Source organism: Microcaecilia unicolor, chromosome 1 (genome assembly GCF_901765095.1).
Source record: "Microcaecilia unicolor chromosome 1, aMicUni1.1, whole genome shotgun sequence".
NCBI classification, from domain to species: Eukaryota; Metazoa; Chordata; class Amphibia; order Gymnophiona; family Siphonopidae; genus Microcaecilia; species Microcaecilia unicolor.
Genome location: NC_044031.1, coordinates 171,008,268 through 171,023,201, shown reverse-complemented (window position 1 = coordinate 171,023,201; position 14,934 = coordinate 171,008,268). Strand labels below are relative to the sequence as shown.

General features: G+C 42.8%; 1 protein-coding gene across 1 annotated transcript in view; it reads right to left on the bottom strand.

The window, feature by feature from the left end:
* Positions 1-14,934, bottom strand: part of LOC115471638 (cyclic AMP-responsive element-binding protein 5-like) — a 218,906-nt gene that overhangs the window by 47,490 nt on the left and 156,482 nt on the right. The gene's annotated exons all lie outside the window — the stretch shown is intronic.

The following is a 14,934-nucleotide window of genomic DNA, read 5'->3' as shown; positions in this document are numbered from 1 at the left end:
TGCGACCGCACCTGGAGTATTGTGTTCAGTACTGGTCTCCGTATCTCAAAAAAGATATAGTAGAATTGGAAAAGGTACAGCGAAGGGCGACGAAAATGATAGTGGGGATGAGACGACTTTCCTATGAAGAGAGGCTGAGAAGGCTAGGGCTTTTCAGCTTGGAGAAGAGACGGCTGAGGGGAGATATGATAGAAGTGTATAAAATAATGAGTGGAATGGATCGGGTGGATGTGAAGCGACTGTTCACGCTATCCAAAAATACTAGGACTAGAGGGCATGAGTTGAAGCTACAGTGTGGTAAATTTAAAACGAATCGGAGAAAATTTTTCTTCACCCAACGTGTAATTAGACTCTGGAATTCGTTGCCGGAGAACATGGTATGGGCGGTTAGCTTGACGGAGTTTAAAAAGGGGTTAGATAGATTCCTAAAGGACAAGTCCATAGACCGCTATTAAATGGACTTGGAAAAATTCCGCATTTTTAGGTATAACTTGTCTGGAATGTTTTTACGTTTGGGGAGCGTGCCAGGTGCCCTTGACCTGGATTGGCCACTGTCGGTGACAGGATGCTGGGCTAGATGGACCTTTGGTCTTTCCCAGTATGGCACTACTTATGTACTTATGTACTTATGTACCTCTCCACACCAGAAATCTCAGCCGAAATCCAGGCCAAAGTATCAGCCTGCCTGTCTGATATTGCTGCCTGGATGTCTCAGCGCCATCTGAAACTAAACATGACCAAGACTGAGCTTCTTATCTTTCCCCCTAAAAAAACCTCTCCTCCTTCCCCATTCTCTATTTCTGTGGATAACAATCTCATCCTTCCTGTCTCATCAGCTCGTAACCTTGGGGTCATCTTCGACTCCTCCCTCTCCTTCCCTGCACATATTCAGCAGACTGCTAAAACCTGTTGTTTCTTTCTCTATAATATCACCAAAATTCACCCTTTCCTTTCTGAGCACACTACCAGAACCCTCATCCACACTCTTATCATCTCTCGCTTAGACTATTGACGAGATTAGCAAGGCAACGACGTTGTCTTCAGTCCACACATTCACATCGCACTACTGCCTCGAGCAGGATACCTGATGCGACATTCGGTTTGGGCAGTCAGTGTTGCAGAATCTTTTTGGGGTGTAGAATCCAACTCCACCCTCCTAGGCCCATTTTCTTCTGTTCCAGGCTGCACTCTCATCTAGTTTGTTTGTTTATTAGGATTTATTTACCGCCTTTTTGAAGGAATTCACTTAAGGTGGTGTACGGTAAGAACAGATCAAACATGAGCAATACGCAGCTACAGCAGTAAAAATATTCAACTAACAATTCTGCCGCACAACCAATATTCCGCCAGTGTCGTTATGCTCATATTAGCCCTCTCCTGAAGTCACTTCACTGGCTTCCTATCCGTTTCCGCATACAGTTCAAACTCCTCTTATTGACCTATAAGTGCATTCACTCTGCAGCTCCTCAGTACCTCTCCACTCTCATCTCTCCCTACATTACTCCCCGGGAACTCCGTTCACTGGGTAAATCTCTCTTATCTGCATCCTTCTCCTCCACCGCTAACTCCAGACTCCGTTCCTTTTATCTTGCTGCACCTTATGCCTGGAACAGGCTTCCTGAGCCAGTACGTCAAGCTCCATCTCCGGCCGTCTTCAAATCTAAGCTAAAAGCCCACCTTTTTGATGCAGCTTTTAACTCTTAATCCTTATTCACTTGTTCATAACCCTTATTTTATCATCCTCACTTTAATATTCCCTTATCTCTTGTTTGTCCTGTTTGTCTGTCCTAATTAGATTGTAAGCTCTGTCGAGCAGAGACTGTCTCTTCATGTTCAAGTGTACAGCTCTGCGTACGTCTAGTAGCGCTTTAGAAATGATAAGTAGTAGTAGTAGTAGCCATGTTGAGTCTTAAATTTGCCAACTTATTAAATATTTTTAACACCTTGATATCTGGTATATTGTGAGTTTGTCACCTTCGCTGTGTTTTGTATCTGCAGCCAAACAGAACAGTGAATATTTGGGCCACTTTGAAGCAGAGATGAAGCTGAAGCTGGTTGCAATTCTTGGTGAAGAGACAGGTCTCTACCACAACAGCCTGCTGGTCGTTCCATGGAAATTTTTGCATTGGTGTAATCCCCTGGTAAAGGTAGATTTCCCCAGGGGATTACTAGAGCTAGTGGTAGAACTCTCTAAATTCACTGGGGGGAGGGATAACAGCTTAAGTGGGAGGAAGAAGAGCCCAGCCCTGAGGGAGGTACTGGGAGAATAAGTGACAAGGGATGTCATACTTGGGGTGGAGTTTGAAGATTATAAAAATTATGAGATTAGAGAGCACATGGTCTTTGGTTGCCGTCAATCCTGCCAGGAGCCATTAGGAGAAGGGGTATCCTGATCAGGCCCAATAGCCTAAGGCTGAACCAAGCAGTAGGAGCTCTGGGTGTGTAGAAAGGGTTAACTCCCCCCCGGAACAGAATAGAAGAGCCTGTTCTGTGCCAGGGCAGCAGCTCATGGAAGTATACTTCAGGAGGAGTATTATGGACAGGAAGCTCTGATCCTGAGTGGGTCCAGTGGTTAGGTAAAAGCCCAGCAGGGCAACTTGCCGTGGAAGGAGCTGGAAGCCACAGCCTTAGATTATTTTGCCAGAAAGAATGGGTATTGGAGGACTGGTGGATACTGTAAATATATAAATAACCTAGGATTTTCAAGAGACTTTAGTAGTTGGAACTTTACATTGAAAGCAGGGAGGGGGTACTTGGGGGTACTGAGTACCGGCACCTTTTCCATTGTCTGCTAAAATTGAGTCACAGTCCTCAAGTTTTAATGAAAGAGTTCAGGCTCTACACACCAATTCTGCCTTGTCATAGATTCTGTGACTGGTTGCAGGGGGCCTGGCTATTGTGGGATGGGTCCCTCAGTGATCACCCCACCCCAGAAGAGTGGCCTAGCATTTGAGTACCGGCAACTGTTTCGCTAGAAAAAATGCACTGATTAAAAGTTTTGGATTGGCACAAAAACCTCTCAGCAAAGTGAAGTTTGGATATCTGCCTGTTGCAGTGTTCCATTAAGTTATATTTTGCATTTAATATAAAACCTAGAGTGGAGAGTTTTATTGGAGTGCAAGTGAAGGCAATTTACTCATAGACTGATAAAGCAATAATAAATAGTGGCTTAAAGCCCTATGGCCTACCGGGATCACACATCTGGCTCCAGCCTGTGACCACCTCAGTAAAAGTAGAAATAATTTTTGTGGACGTGGTTTCGGGTGCCTGAACCGAAGAGCTAGCCGGTGCCCAGAACTTACAGAGACCAGGGTTACATTGCTTGTCTGGCCTTTGCATCGGTTCTTAAAGATATTAGAATAGACTATTTCAACTTTGTGAAAGCCTTCTCTGTAATTAAACCACATGACAATGATAACAGTGATAAAGATGAAGATGTAAGCGATGAATTAGGCAGTACTACTACTAATGCAGATGACAACAATGATGATAAAGTATTCTTTCCTATAAGGAAGTCAAGTTTTTCAGACAGATTCCTTTGATTAAAACCTGCAGACCCAGTCAGAAAACATCAGTAATACTGCGGCCTGGCCTGATTTGAAGGAACTTTTTATCAGACTGAACAATCCGCTTTCTACTAGTGCAGTTGTTGAACCTTTTTCACTGTGCTGGACTAATGACTCACAAACACTCATATGAGTGACAGTCATTTTCAAAATGTAGTTTTCTTAAAAGTAAAGTGGATTGAATTGTAGAGTAGTAAAATTATTGGGATATAACTGTTAACAATAGTTGCATTCACTGCAGTTGCAGTAATTTTACTTTTTAAGTATTATATTAGGCATTATCCCCAAAATTCTATACAAGTTGTAAAAACTGCGCAAGTAAATATGAGCTATTTTTTGTGCCGATTTTTTAGGTGCCATTTATAGAATTCAGTCCTATGTTTCTACTTTTATTTAAGAATTAAAATATACATGTATTTTTCTTTTTACTTATCCCACTGTTTACTAAGCTGCGCTAGCGGCTATTGTGCGCTAATGCCGATACGGCCCATTTACTTTGAATGGGCTCTGTCGGCATTGTCGCACAGCTTGGTAAACAAGGGGGTTAGTGTTTCAACCTAGTACTGTGAACAGCAATATGAGCACACACCTTGAAACAAATCCTGTACAAAAAAGAATCACCATCCAGAAATGGATGTGTGCTGTTAATGTTCTGGCGTGCAGTATGTACATTGATTAATCTTGAACAGTTTGTTACTGGTTTTAGTTTAAGCAGCTCCCTCAACTTTCATAATTGGAGAGCTAGTCTGGCAGGAGAGGAAAGGTTCTTTCCAAGTTCAAGGAGTTCTGCTGATACTGTCGAGGTCTGGAGGAACCCATACTTGCACTACAGACCTCAACCGTAAAAAGAGACCCCTGGGCTCAAGTTCCATCATGCCCTGTATCGCAAACGTGTTTTTGTTTCGTCTATGGTTCATACATCTGGGCTCTAATGCGACAACCAAGAGAGCAGCAGGAAAATGAGAAACGAGGAGCACATGCTGCAAGTTAGCCGACCTGTTCCTTTGAATTTACTTTCTAGGATCACTGAATTTTAGACGTGACCTCGGGGCCATTGAACGGCTGCTAGTGGGAACTAGGAATGGCAGACAACTCCAGGGAGTCTTCAGCCACTCTTGACTATGAAGTAACATGATGCTACAGTTCACATATTATCAGGGTGAACATCTGCCCTTTCTAAGCTGAAGCTGACCCTGTAACTTCATACTGGGTTTGGGTTAATTGGGACCTCAGCCTGGAGGACTGTTTGCTTATTGTTCCGGGGTATAAAGTCATTACCCAATGCATTACTCAGTACCTTGTCCTGTGAATGACTCTGGTCACTTAAATCAAAAGATATCAAGCATCATAGGTATCAACATTTTCTCTAATTTAATAATCTTGGCTAAACAGTATGTAACAATTTTTTTAGGTGGGGGGAGGGAAATGCCTGATCCGAGGGAACTGACCAATTCCAGAACCTAGCATATGTAGACATATGAAAGGGCACATGCATTAGGTACCTTCTGCCATGATGCATCTATAGGAAAAAAAAATGGCTCATATTTTACTTCTGAAAGAAATCCACCCTACACATGAACAAAACTCCTAACAGGAGGGTCAGTGTTAAGAAAAACATTTTGCATTAGCTCATAGGGTAAAACATCAGCAGGAGTTCCAGCTTGGAAAAGCAGTTCACTGACAGGCAAATTAATGTTCCACAATCCACCTGTAGCACTCTCTGAATAGCAATGCCTCCTCCCCCACCCAGACAAAAAGAAATTACTGAAACATAGAAACGTAGAAAAATGAAGGCAGATAAAGACCACATGGCCTATCCAGTCTGCTCATCCATGCCATCATAAGTACATAAGTATTGCCATTCTGGGCCAGACCAAAGGTCCATCAAGCCCAGCATCCTGTTTCCTACTGGCCAATCCAGGTCACAAATACCTGGCAAGATCCCCCAAAAAGTACAAAACATTTTATGCTGCTTATCCCAGAAATAGTGGATTTTCCCCAAGTCCGATTTAATAATGGTTTATGGACTTCTCCTTTAGAAAGCCGTCCAAACCTTTTTTAAACTCCGCTATAAGCTAACCGCCTTTACCACATTCTCTGGCGACGAATTCCAGAGTTTAATCACAAATTGAGTGAAGAAAATTTTTCTCTGATTTGCTTTAAATTTACTACTTTGTAGCTTCATCACATGCCCCCCAGTCCTAGTATATTTGGAAAGCGTAAACAGACGCTTCATGTCTACCCGTTCCACTCCACTCATTATTTTATAGACCTCTATCATATCTCCCCTCAGCTGTTTTTTCTCCAAGCTGAAGGGCCCTAGCCATTTTAGCCTTTCCTCATAGGAAAGTCGTCCCATTCCCTTATCATTTTTGTCGCCCTTCTCTGCACCTTTTCTAATTCCACTATATCTTTTTTGAGGTGCGGTGACCAGAATTGAACAAAATATTCGAGATGCAGTCGCACCATGGAGCGTTACAAAGGCATTATACATCCTCATTTTTGTTTTCCATTCCTTTCCTAATAATACCTAACATTCCATTTGCTTTCTTAGCCGCAGCAGCACACTGAGCAGAAGGTTTCAAATCATCAACGACGACACCTAGATCTCTTTCTTGAGCGGTGACTCCTAACGTGGAACCTTGCATGACGTAGCTATAATTTAGGTTCCTCTTTCTCAGGTGCATCACTTTGCACTTGCTCACTTTAAACGTTTATAACAGGTCACCCAGGCAGGAAAACAAAGTAGGTGCCTATTTGGGGGCTATTTGTAAGGACAATACAGGTGTCCCTGTGTCCTTCTGAAACCATTTCACAAAAGCTGCAACAAAAGACTGTTTGTTTTTTGTTACTTTTGTACCCCGCGCTTTCCCACTCATGGCAGGCTCAATGCGGCTTACATATTGTATACAGGTACTTATTTGTACCTGGGGCAATGGAGGGTTAAGTGACTTGCCCAGAGTCACAAGGAGCTGCCTGTGCCTGAAGTGGGAATTGAACTCAGTTCCTCAGTTCCCCAGGACCAAAGTCCACCACCCTAACCACTAGGCCACTCCTATAAGTAAAACAGGAAAATTAACTCCTATGATGGCAACATGCACACTTTCAAATCCTTTTGCTTCTGAGGGGGATTTCCCTTATCCCATCCCTGGCATTGCATGCACCACACATCCCTCTTGGAGAAAGATTCTGAATGTAAGGTGAACCTTTGACCCCGCCATACACTTTTTGGAATGGATAAAGTAATTCCCTCAGGCTACTTCACATTAACCTACACAAGGGGTCAGGGACAGCATCTCAGCTTGCCAGAGGGAATCCTCACCTTGTCAGATCAAGGAGATAGAGAAAACCATTGATCTAGGTCTCAAGCAAAATCTTTGCCTTAATTATTCCTTTTCCTCCCCCTCCTGCAAACATAATAAAACAGTATAGGTATACTTGGGAATCCCCTCAGTCAGAACAGAGCTGTGAGGGCTTTTCATTGCTTTTTTATTCAAAATATTTATTTATTTGTTTGTTACATTTGTATCCCACCTTTTTCCACATATTTGTAGGCTCAATGTGGCTTACATAGTACCAGAGAGGCGTTTGCCGACTCCAGTGAGAACAAATACAAAGTGATGTGGTAAGATAAAGTTCATGTGGCACAGTCACAATTAGGGAATCGTACAACGGAAGAGTTGAGTTATGTCCATTACGTACTTTAGTTTTGTTGTGTCGCACAGATCAGGCCTTTAGGTTGGATCGGCAGGGTATGCCTTTTTGAATAGGTTAGTTTTTTTTGTTACACAAGACTGAAAATAATACAGCTTCAATTAATATTGCAATATCAGTTACACTAGAAAATGTCAAGTTACATAACCTAAGAGCAGTTTACATGAAAGTTTTTCATTCTTTGAATCAGATAAGTTCTATTAAATATTCAGTTCTCAGCTTCCCTACAGCCAGAAGTATACGAGAAGAAATCACATCACATCAACACCTGCAGTGGGCCTTCATGATACTTTGTTTTAAACAATAAGATTCCCACAGTCCACACCAGTTCAAAGTCAACTACTAAGTGCTGGTCAAGGTGGGCCACTGGCCCACCCGCCACCCCCAGGTGGAGGTAAGGCGGGGAAAGAAGGTGCCCACTGCAGCTGCACTGATCCACAGGAAAGGCCTGTCTGGCATCCAGAGTTGTCACTGCCCTGCAGGGTATGTGGGGTGGTGCCTCGTCCAGCACAAGCTCAGCTCGACCAACCCAGCCCTTTGAGCCAATCCTTTCCCAGATCTTGTGCTCCTACTAGGATAGTGGGAAAACATTTAGAGTGATTTTTTTTTTAACAGAGTGCCTAAACTGTCATGCCTAAAAGATATGCCTATGTGCCTTATGTGTTACCTTCATAAAATATGCACGTCTTTATATGTAAATCTGTTTATTCAATGCGCAACTCAAGGTTACCAATCACAATGCTTATCGAAAACAAAGAAACAATATAGAAACTATTCAATACAATCCAGGAGAAAAATCAAAGGGCTTTGAGTTTACTCCGCAGATCTTTCCCCAGCCAACATCATCGCATGGGTCTTTATTAAATTACCCCCAAAAAAGTAGGGGCACAAGTTTTCACCTTTTCTAAGGTGCTATAAGTTGTGTGCATGTATCTGCCAGGAAGAATAGGAGACTATAATATGGGAATGATGCTAAATGCAATATAAGGTGAAACATGAAACATTTTTATTATTTTTATAAGCGGAGAACTAAAAAGCTGTAATATTATAAATATAAAATACTTTTTAAATAAATATAATGTGCTCAGAACATGAACAGGCAACTAGAATGTTCATCACTGCACAAGTTTAAATCAATATGTCAGCCACCTTTTAATATGTCTCTCCAACGTGCACTGAAACTAAGTACTTATCTGGTCCATCTGGCACACTTGAAAAAAAGAACCGAGTGAAGCAGTGATTTTTCAATTTACGAAAATAAACAAAAATGTTTCATTTCATTTTGTTTCATATTACATATTAGTATCATCCCCACATTATACTGGGTTATTGTTTTTTTGGGGGGGATAGACACTTTTTTTATTATTATTTTCACATTTTTTGTAGTGATTGGTTTACCAGTAAGAATAGGCACATATGTGCACATCTAGTACATGTGGTACAAAACTAGATTTTCACCAAATGAGAGAGCACCTTAAAAAAAAAAAAAAAACAACCATTTCATTCCAGAAAATGAAAAAAAGAAAAATGAAAAAAGTTTGTAGACCAATGAATGTGGTGAGTGACCAACATACTATTGGTTTTGGCAGCACCATCTGCGGATCCAATACTATACACGAATTATTCTGGAGAAATTTTGTAAATTATACATATAAATGCATAGGCGTAGACTGGGGGGGGGGCGAGGGGGGGCTTTGCCCCCCCAAACGACGACGACCCGCAGCGGCGAATGTGTGGCCAGCAGTAGTAAAAGCAGCAAGCAGCAGACAGGCTCGACTCCGCTTTCCTGCTCTCTCTGCGTCCCGCCCGAAAGGAAATGACATCAGAGGAAGGCGGGACGCAGAGAGGGCAGGAAAGCGGAGTCAAGCCTGTCTGCTGCTTGCTGCTTTTACTACTGCCGGCCGCCCGTTCGCCGCTTCAACTTCGGTACCAGGGGCTGTTGGTAGCGGCGCTGCAGCGATTACAACAGTCTGCCTCGGCCTTCCCTGCCACACGTCCCGCCTATGCGGAACAGGAAGTTGTACCAGAGGAGGCGGACATGTAGCAGGGAAGGCCGAGGCAGACTGCTGTTATTGCTGGCTGGCTGCAGTGCCTCTACTGGCAGCGATCAATGCAAGTGAGTGAGGAGGAAGGAAAAAGGAGAGACGCTGGAACCGGGATGGGGGGGGGTGAGAAAAGGAGAAAAATGGAGGTACTGTTCAGCTGCACCTTTGGGAGGAGCGAGGTGATGGAACCATGTGGGTAGGGGTGAATGGAGGGCAGGAGGAGGATCTACAGGATGGAGGGAGAGAGGTACAGGTCTGCTGTGCTGGATATTTTTTGGGGCCCCAAAAAATCTGATGAACAGAGAGGAAGAGGTGATAGATTGGGGGGGGAGAAGGGATTGTTAGATGTGGATTAGCTGGTAGGAGGGAAGAAGGGAGAATGGATGGTAGGAGGAAGGGAAGAGAAAAGAGAGTGTCAGGGAGACAGAGAAGCGAGATTGTGGTCATTGAGGGAGCATAGAGACAGGGACACAAAGGGACAATGCTGGACAGAGAGGGGATAAGGGCATACAGGGACAATGCTGGGAGGGAAAAAGGGATATTGGAAGATGATGGACATAGGGTGAGTAAGAAGACAGGGGAGATGCTGGAAATGGGGAGGTAAGAAAATGATGGGGGGGTGTGCTAGACATTGTATGGGGATGGGGACAAAGAGAGGATATGCTGGACATAGGAGAAATAATGATATAATGGAGAAGCTGACATGGAAGGGAAGGGGACATGGAGGGATGCTGGATTGAAGTAAGGGAAGGAGGATATGCTGGACAGAAGAGGGTGAGAGAAAGAGAATATACTGGTCAGAGGAGTGAAAATAGGGAGAGAGGGTGCTGTATAGAAGGAGGAAATAGAAAGAGAGGGTGCTGGAAGAGGGGAGAATTAACAAAAAACACAGGAATAACAGGCTGAAGATTGGGGTGAGGGACACGTTGAGGGCAGATACTGAAACTCGAGGAAGGGTAGAGACAGGGCTACTGCATAAAGAAGGCACTGCATAAAACAGAAGACACTGGGACCAAAGCGAATAGAAAAACTAAATGATGAGACAACAAAGGTAGAAGAAAGTATTTTATTCAGAATTTATGAATTGGAATATGTCAGCTTTTGGAAATGTGCATCTGTGATATTTTGCATGTAAGTTTAAATTTTTCTGGTATTGCTGCATGCTGAGTCTGACTTCTTGAGTTAACTTTCCAGTTTAGTATTTTGCCTTCATATTTTTTGATTTCTAGTTCCTTGTGTCATGTCTGTTGTGTCATGTGTTTTTCATGTGTGATCAAGGTACAGTATTCTGCTAGCGTGTAGTATTTGCAGCCCTTTTTGTTTTGCTTTTTTTTCACGAGGTAGTGTATTGGTGTTTTAGAGCCTGGTGTAATTACAGTTCTGCCTTTTCACGCATAAGGTTGTAGCTCGTCCTGTCCTTGGAATTAGTGCTGTTATGGTTTAGTAAGAATATGAGTGTGTTTTTGTACAAGTTTGTGTATAGCGTTTTGCAGTGGAGAGATTGTGTGTTGGCCTTACTGAGGTGGCACCAAAACATCAGAAAGGGTGTAGAGCCTAAATCACGACACACTACCTCTTGAAGGATTTACATATAGAGCCTATGCATTTCTAAGGTCAACACTGGTATGGTATGGGAAAGGGGGGCGGGAAATACTACTGGAGATGAAGAGGGAGTGCTGGGTAAGGAGGAAAGAAGGAAGGAAGGGAGGGAGAAAGAGCTGGCTTGATATCTCATACATATTCATTATGGTTATTCCCCCAAAAAGCCAGCTCTTTTTCCCTTCCTTCCTCCATATTAGCATATTCATTTGCATATGTATATATGCAAATGAATATGCTAATATGCTCCGCCCCATCCCTTGCCCCCCCAAATACAACAGTCAAACTACGCCTATGTATAAATGCCATTCCCACCCCATTCCATGACTGCTTACTCACATCATGTCAAGTGGGCACAGTATTTTAGGCACATATTCCCTTGGGCAATTTTCTCTAACAGCCTCTTTGAGCCTGTAACAAACACACTGTCCTATATATTTTATGACCCTCTTTTTGGGCTGCACAAAGAAAACTACCTTTAGTGTTTCAGGATTTGCACTGACCAAGGCTCTGATAATCAAATGCATGTTGGGAGTCCTCAAACTGAGGGTATGTGGATTTTTGAGGGGAAGAGTAGCCTAATGGTTAGCGCAGTGGCCTGAGAACCAGGGGAACTGGGTTTGATTCCCACTGCAGCTCCTTGTGACTCTGGGCAAGTCACTTAACCCTCCTCTGCCCCAGGTACAAAATACATAGCTATATATAATACATAAGCTGCTTGTAAGCACAGAAAGGTGATATATCAAATCCCATCTCCTTTGTCTTTTAAAATATGCCCATCCTATATAATAAAACACACCTCCAACATTCTGAAGCTGACTGCATGGCTGAGGCATTCCTGCTCTCTGTATCCATCTCCTGAATTGACATCACGTACTTCCGGGTTCGTCACAAGCAGAAGTGACCAACCACACAAGGTTTCTCGGCTTCAGAATGTTGGAGGTGCATTCTATTAAATAGGATTGGTCATTTCCTTGAAGCACAGACAGAGCTCAGCATCCTGCACAGTAACGCTCAGACACCAGAGAGAGAGAGGGGGGGCCTGACACCAGAGAGAGGGAGAGAGGGGGGGCATGACACCAGAGAGAGGGAGGGAGGGAGAGGCGGCATCTCTGTCACACACACACTCTCGCTCACACACTCTCTCTCTCTCACAGTCAATGTCTTTCTCTCTCTCACTCTCACACACTCACACACTCTTATGTCTCACACTGTATCACATTCACTCTATATGTGTCACACAGTCACTCACACACTCTCTTGGTCTCATACACTCAGCCTCACAGACAGTCTCTTTCTCACACACACTCTCTCTCTCGCACACACTGTATCTGTGTGAAACACACTCTCTCTCTCACACTGCTTCTCACATACGCACTTGCACACACTCTCATTCTCACACACATACTCTCTCACAGACACACTCACACCCAGATTCATTCACTCTCTCTCACATACACACTCGCACATTCACTCTCTCTCTCACACACAGTCACTCTCACATACACTCTCTCAAACATACACACTGCTACTACTACTACTACTATTTAGAACTTGTGTAGCGCTACAAAGCGTACGCAGCGCTGCACAAACATAGAAAGGAAAACATTGCTAGCGCCCGTTTCATTTGTGTCAGAAACGGGCCTTTTTTTACTAGTCTTTATAGAAATCCACAACTGGCATTTGTGTGAACTAAATTTTCAATAAGAAAAACCACCATATTAAGGATTATGCGTACTACTGATCCCTTCTGAGCTTATTTTACTAGGTATGGTGTGTGGTTTTCATGTTTCAGTTTTTTTCTGCTGCATACTTCCATGGCCTGTAGCCCTGGGCCAACAGAATAGAACAATTTACTAGCAGTTGGGAGGGGACTGGGGGTGGTGGGGTTCCTCAGTTATAGAATCATCTGTTATTACATTTGAAAACAAATCTATTTTGCTTCAGTTGAAGAAGAAACTCAAGAACTCAGTCACTTTTCTAAGGGACTTTAGATGTCTTGTGGTGGCTGCTAATCTGTAGATTTTCATCAGCATTATCCACCTGTCTAACCGCCATGGTGTTCCACTCAACTATGCACAACACAGTAATATTCAGCCACTATCCACATAGTTATGCAGTTTAATCTAGGCTAACAAAAAGGCATTGCGACTGAATATCGCCACTATAAAAATCACTGCTGGTGCTCAGCAATTTACACAGATTTTCACCTGCACTGACTTTGGGGTCCTTTTACTAAAGTGCATTAACAGATTTAGTGTGTACTAACGATTAGTGCGCGTGCAAAATAAGACGCCAATAGGAATATAATGGGCTTCTAATCATTTAGCACATGCTGATCATTAGCATCAGCTAAATCTATTAGTGCACCTTAGTAAAAGGACCCCTCCTGTATATGTAAGAGCACCACATACTCAATTTCTTTTAACGCTGACCACCACAGCTGAATAATAACCACAGTTTTTTTTCCACAAAAATATTTGTTGATGTGTACAAAAACTTGTTAAGACGTGAAATTGATGGTTTGAGCACCACTTTATATATTGATAAGGGGATATTCCTTAATTTGTATCTTTTGATATTTATTAATGCATAATATTTTATATATATTGCATTGTAGGATTTAGGATCTTGTTTCCATATGTTATCTGATTTTCTTTTTGATTTAAATGAGGTCTTTATTAACAAGCCATTGACAAAACATTGTCTAAAAACTTACAACATTTGGACCTACTAAAGTCCCATCCACTTAAACACCATTGTTCTAACAATTATTACTACATTCTTTAGCATTTAAAATATCAACAGCCAACCCAATTTGACAAACAGCATCTGTAGAAATTATCTCAAATTTTTCTTTTTTTAGAGAATTTCTCCAACATAACCACCAGCCAAATACATAGTAATGCTATAATCTGCGTTAGACCACAGTAACAGGGTGCAGGTGACATATAGTTTAATTAGTACTGCAATCTTCCAACTGCACTATCAACACCAGCTCTCTAATGGGCTCAGCAAGGAAGGTTAAAGGGTTAGGTTGACCCATGTGGGCAGAATTTACAACAAAGCCCCATACAATACCAGACAAGTTTGTATTCATTATGTTTCCCTTGTGAGGTACATGGCACCATAGAGATATGAGCAAAATGTGACATCAAACTCAGGGTGACTTTCAGTTTTCCCAAGCTTTGCTGAGGAAATTTTTCTAAACTTCTCCTAACAAAATTTTCAGTAGTGTAGCCAAAAGAGTTTCTACGTGGCCCCACACATTTCCTCTCCACTCCTGCTTCTTCCTGTCCTCCCCCCCTCCCCCCGGTGTTAAAAAGACGCCTTGGCTGATAGAGATCCCCAAGCTTTGCCAGCTGAAGACATTTGATACAAGAATCCCTCTCCCTCTGGAGCCGACACCAGCACCTTCCGTACACACGTTCATGTGCATGAATTGGGCGGGGAGGGGGGCAGCATTAATGGCTGGAGGCACAAAGCCAGTTTCCCCAGTGTTCAGACAATCCTGGGGGTTCCATCTGAGGATATCGTCAGCTGGAGGGGCTTGGGAATCCCTGCCAGCTATATTGATGATGCATGCTGCTGGGTGAGCCCCTAGTGGCTATGCCACTACGAGCAATCCAGACCAAGTTTGATGAAGTTTGACATAGGTCACAATTGTAACTGAACAAGGAAACATTTTGACTTGGAAAAAAATAACAACTTTGAATTAACCAAGCTACATATCCCATTCAATAACTGATAACCACCATGTTGGAGGACTGGAATTCTCACATTAGAAGGAACTCTTCAGTTGTCCACATAGAGCAGGCTCCCGAATCTAATGAGACTAACATGCCACCTAAGTTTCTACCTGGCAATGGAATCTATCACATTAATGCAGTACCAATCACTGGCCAAACTTGGACAGTGACCAAACTATTTTTGCCAAAGACAGTCAGCAGTGAAACAGGCAACATATTTTCAGGCTTCACTTAAAATATTTGATGATTATTAAAAAAAAC